A 6,000-nucleotide genomic window follows, 5' to 3' on the forward strand; every position below is an offset into this window, starting at 1 on the left:
AAACCACAACCAGTCAGCGCTCCCCTTCAAAGGGCAAAGTACCCCATGGTCATCTGAGACTGTGTGACTTGACTTAACCTTTGTATTTTTTTATTCATGGGATGTGGGTGTCGGTGGCTGCATCAATTCATGAGGTAACCACACTGCTGTGGATCTGGACTCACGTGTCGCCCAGACCAGGTAAAGGTGGCAGATTTCCTTCCCTAAAGGGCACGAGTGAACCAGTTGGTTTTTACAACAATCGACAATGGTTCCATGGGGCTGGTTTAGAACAGGTCTAAATCGCTGGCTTTGAAGCAGACCAAGGCAGGCCAGCAGCACGGTTCAATTCCCGTACCAGCCTCCCCGAACAGGCGCTGGAATGTGGCGACTAGGGGCTTTTCACAGTAACTTCATTTGAAGCCTACTTGTGACTATAAGCGATTTTCATTTCATCATTACACTTTTAATTCCAGAATTAAAATTCAAGGGTGGCGCACGGCGTCGAGGACCCGGGTTCTATCCCAGCCCTAGGTCACTGTCCGTATGAAGTTTGCACATCCTCCCCTAGTCCATGTGGGTTTCACCACCACAATTCAAAGCTTGGCGGGTTAGGTGGAAAGGCCACGCTAAAATAATCCCTTAATTGGAATAATAAAAAAAATAAATTAACCCAATACAGCACAGTGCCACAGTGGTTAGCATTGTTGCCTGACAGCAGCGCCAGGGACCCGGGTTTGATTCCGACCACAGGTAACTGTGTGGAGTTTGTACATTCTCCTTGTGTCTTTGGAAACTGGAGCGCCCGGAGGAAACCCACGCAGACACGGGGAGAATGTGCAGACTCTGCACAGACAGTGACCTAGCGGGGAATCGAACCAGGGATCCTGGAGCTGTGAAGTAACAGTGCTAACCACTGTGCTACCGTGCCACCCATTACCTTAAATCTCCTGCCCATTACCTTAAATCTATTCCCCCTGGTTGTTGAGCCCTCTACTAAGAGGAAATCTTTCTTCCTACCAATCCTCTCTATATCTCTCATAATTTTGTACTCCTCAATGATGTCCCCCTCAGTCTTCTCTGCTCGAAAGAAAACAACTCCAGCCTAACTAGCCTCTCTTCAAAGCTAAAACCCTTGAGGACAGGCAACAACCTGGTGAATTTCCTCTTTCTAGTGCAATTATATCCTTTCTATAGTGTGGCAACCAGAACTGCACGCAATATTCTAGCTGTGGCCTAACGAGCGATTTATACAGCTCCATAATAGCAGCCGGCTCTTATATTCTAAGCCTCGGCTAATAAAGGCAAGCATCCTAAGTGCTGGAAAATAGGATTAGAACACGAGGTGTTTGATGGCCAGCACAAACTCAATCAGTCAAAGGGCCTCATTTTGTGCTGTAAAACTCTATGAAACCAGTATTTCCAAAAGTTTCTTCCCAAAAAAAAGCAATATTAGAATATTAAGAACATAAGAACATAAGAACTAGGAGCAGGAGTAGGCCATCTGACCCCTCGAGCCTGCTCCGCCATTCAATGAGATCATGGCTGATCTTTTGTGGACTCAGCTCCACTTTCCGGCCCTAACACCATAACCCGTAACAGCCTCCCCGAACAGGCACTGGAATGTGGCGACTAGGGGCTTTTCATAGTAACTTCATTTGAAGCCTACTCGTGACAATAAGCGATTTTCATTTCATTTTTTTTCATTTCAACCCTTAATCCCTTTATTCTTCAAAAAACTATCTATCTTTACCTTAAAAACATGTAATGAAGGAGCCTCAACTGCTTCACTGGGCAAGGAATTCCATAGATTCACAACCCTTTGGGTGAAGAAGTTCCTCCTAAACTCAGTCCTAAATCTACTTCCCCTTATTTTGAGGCTATGTCCCCTAGTTCTGCTTTCACCCGCCAGTGGAAACAACCTGCCCGCATCTATCCTATCTATTCCCTTCATATTTTTAAATGTTTCTATAAGATCCCCCCTCATCCTTCTAAATTCCAATGAGTACAGTCCCAGTCTACTGAACCTCTCCTCATAACCCAACCCCTTCAGCTCTGGGATTAAAATACTGACATATCCGTAACAATGTAATGCCGGCTTTTTGCCTACCAATGGAGGTGGAAATAGTATTGTGAAATGCTGAATTAAATTTTCTCCCTGGAGAAACAATTTTCCTCTGTCTTCCCGACCCCACGTGGCCTTTTGGATGTTTTAACAAAAAAAAACAAACCTTGGAGAATTTGCGATTACTGGGGGAAGTCTGCTGAGGAGTAAGAAATATTCTGAAACATAGATGTAAAATATTTTGACACCATCAGAAGTCAGTAGATGCTGCACTATAATACCAACGTGTTTTTAATGCAGTGATTCCTCACAGTGATCTGTCTTGCAAAGGGAAGTTAACCCTTACATTGATCAGCTTTTGTCGGTCACAAATGAATCCGAACCAAGTTAGTCAAATGAAAACGTTTATTAAGCAATTATATTTACAATATACATCAGATCCCAGGTCTGCTCCATCGGTTCCGTACCTCACTGACTTTATACAAATCTTAATCATGAATGATCTAGGGCTCTCCGCCCCCTTAGCGAGACTCAGCGTGACTAACGGAGAGACTGATTGCTCCAACCCCCTAGGTCCCGTGAAGGTGTAAGAGCGTTTTCCAAGGCCTGAGCATTGAGCTAGCCTTAACGTGGGGTTCGTCTCTCATTGTTAGGCCTCAGCTTAATAGACAGAGCAGACACACAACCTGGTTAAGATGGCTATTTATTAACCCAAGCCTGGTTTCGTGTACATGAGAGATGGACCTGGATAATGCCAAGATCGATCGTCTGAACACTGATAAAAACACATCAATTATACAATTTCCAAAAATCAATAGCCCACCACAGTTGGACTCAATCCAATCCCTGAAGCTGTCATGTCCAAACCTATCCAATAAAATTACGATCAACCCATGATTGAGCCTCATCCTGTGACCTGTTGTTTACCAAAAGCTTTACGTCAATCTTAAGTTGTTTTCCCCATCCTAGCATCCTGCCCACCCTTTGTTCAGTTTAAACCAAGATGGCAGAACTGGCATCCTTTTTACTCCATGGATTGTTTCAGAGAGCCAGGATATCAGAAGTGGCTTCCTTTTCACTCCCATAGGATATTGGAGGCCACTGATAAAAACTTGCCTACTATGTAATCTGCTGATCACACAACTTGTGTGTCTCAAAAACATGGGCAAGTTAGCTAGCCTAAATCCCATCATGCATTATAGCCACTGCTTGTCACCAGAGTTTACATGATTACATGACCGAGAGAGAGGAGAGGTTTGGGACAGCAGCCGCCAGCAAGTAAGTGTCTCACAACGATCGCTACCAGAGATAGACACTCCTGACCCCTTTTTAACCCATACCAACCTGAAGTCAGCAGAGCAGAGTAGAGCAAGAGGCCTTGTCCCCTGATCCGGCAGTTCCCTTTGAGATAAGTATTGGTTTATTTAGTGGTAGGAATAGTTTAATCATCTTAGCGTGTGCATGGGTAGTATTATAATTGTATTATAATAAACTCAGTTGTTTGAACTTACTAATTGGTGTATGGTTTTATTGCTTTGAACTTGACCTTGAAACTTGTGGCGGTATCTTAATGATACCTGGCGACTCCAGAGCTAAGTAACGAGATAGAGCCAAATTGAGTGTTAAGCACACTCACCCAAAACGAGCAACAGGACTCATCACTTAACACCCCCTTCAAAGTTATAACATCCCTACCCCCCCCCCCCCCAAAGTCCAAGGACTCTTCTGACGACGAGGAGTAGGATGCCGCTGGACTCGCTTCGTACTTGGCTGTGCTTCTTGCACTCATGGTTCTGGATCTGGCAGCATATATCTGGACAGCGAACACTGCTTCTGATCGGAACATGATGGTGGACGCACTGCTGGCTCACCGTCGGAGACCTCAAACGCCTGGGTTTCCATGTCAGAATCCATATCTATGACCTCTCTCAGTTTTGCATCTTGACCCTCTTGGGGTAATGCTTTAACCTCTTCAGGCATCAGATTTGGTTTGAGTGTAACTTTCCTCTCCCGAGGAACTTTGCATAGAACTGGTCATCTGGACCGTATGCGATCAAGGTTCTTTATTATGATGTGACCCTGTGCCTAAACCTAATAAGATACCGGCCCTGTCTGATGGACGATTGTCCTGGAGATTCACTGGGCGCCACCTTCAAAGCTTAGAATGTGGTGCAAAGAGTCTGGGCAGTTTTCAGCGAACAAGGCAATGCCTTTGCAGATCCTGTTTGTGGTGTACATTCCTGCCTATATCAGGGAAAATCATACTAAGATGGGTTTGAAGCCTCCGGCCCATGAGCAATTCAACCGGCCACACCCCGGTCACGGCATGCGGAGTGGTCCTATAGCAGAACAAGAGCCTGGTCTGTCTTGTGTCCATGGATCCTGAAGTCTCCTTTTTCAGTCTACGTTTGAACGTTTGTACCGCCCTTTCCACCAGCCCGTTTGAAGCCGGGTGACACGGGGTTGTAAGGATATGCCACACCCTGTTCGCCTTTGGATATCCCAAGAACTCTTCACTTGTGAACGGTGTTCCACTATCGGTAACCAAAATCTCTGGGATACCGAGTGTCCTGAAAGTTTTTCAATGGTCGCTCAAGAGGTGGTCGGCAACATCCTATGGACTCCCAACCACTTAGCGTAGGTATCAATCAAGAATAAGAAGATCATACCTTGAGATGAGCTGGCTAGGTCGGCATGTAACCATCCCAACGATCGCCTGTGGGTGAAGGTGCGTGGTGGATTGCCCGCGACTTGCCTGGCAACTGCCTATGCTGATCCCCACATAGGATAATGTGTCAAATGTTCGAAAAGGACTGGGTCAGAATGTGTCGACTAATGGATTTGGGACGCTGTAACAGGCAACGAATCTATAAAGTTGAGGGTGGCCACTACCTTTGTCTGTCCTGGGTGGAGGAGAGGGCATCGGCAAAGGCAGTCAGCTTAATGCATCCGTATTTGCGATCTGGGTGCCAGCACAATGCTCAAGGGTGGCCAGCAGGTGGGTCCAATGCTGGATTGAGGTGAAGGCGATGGTCGAATTGCCTTGTCTTCTTTGAAAAGACCAAGCAGTTTGTGTTGATCGTGAAACATCAACACAGACTGTACACATACTGATGGAATGTCTTCATGGCGAAGACAACTGCCAAACCTTCTTTCTCGATTTGTTCATAATTGCGCTCAGCCACAGCCAGGGTCCAGGATGCGAAAGCTCTGCCATCTTCCATGTGATGTGATAAAATGGCAGCAGTTCCATATGGTGACGCATCACATGTGACAATTAGCTGTTTGGCAGGATCATAATGTGTGAACAAGGCAGAGGAAGTCAATTGTTTTTTAACTTGCATGACCGTTGATTCCAGCTGCTTTCCCCATGCCCATTCCTGGTCCTTTGGTAAAAGGAGATGTGGGGGGCTACCATTGTCGCAAGGCCGGGGGTGAACTTGCCGTAATAGTTCACCAATCCCAAAAATACTGCAGTTCCATGCTGTTTTCAGAGGTAGGAGCCTGCTGCGTAGCCTGTACCTTCTCTGCAACCGGGTGTAACCCCTCATGGTCCATTCGCTAGCCCAGGTACACCACTTCCCTCGTATGGAAAATGAACTTTTCTCTCCGCAGGCGAATGGCCATCTCTGAGAAACGACAGAGCACTTCGCCCATGTTACTTAAATGTTCCTGCTTGATTTCCCCTGTGACCAACGTGTCAGCCAAAAATACTAGCACTCGCGTTGACCCTCGTCGTATATTTTCCAGCACTCTCTGGAAAATGGCAGAGGCCAACAGCACTCCAAAGGGTAGTCTGGCATAGTTGTACAGACCTCTTCAGGTGTTTATATGAAGTATTTATGAGAGGCAGGGTCCAATTCTAACTGCAAAAATGCATGGCTCATATCGAGCTTGCCAAATGAATGTTCACTGGCCAATTTTGAATATAGGTCCTGTGTAGTTGAATAACACTG

The sequence above is a fragment of the Scyliorhinus canicula genome, chromosome 7 (assembly GCF_902713615.1).
Source record: "Scyliorhinus canicula chromosome 7, sScyCan1.1, whole genome shotgun sequence".
Classification (NCBI taxonomy): domain Eukaryota; kingdom Metazoa; phylum Chordata; class Chondrichthyes; order Carcharhiniformes; family Scyliorhinidae; genus Scyliorhinus; species Scyliorhinus canicula.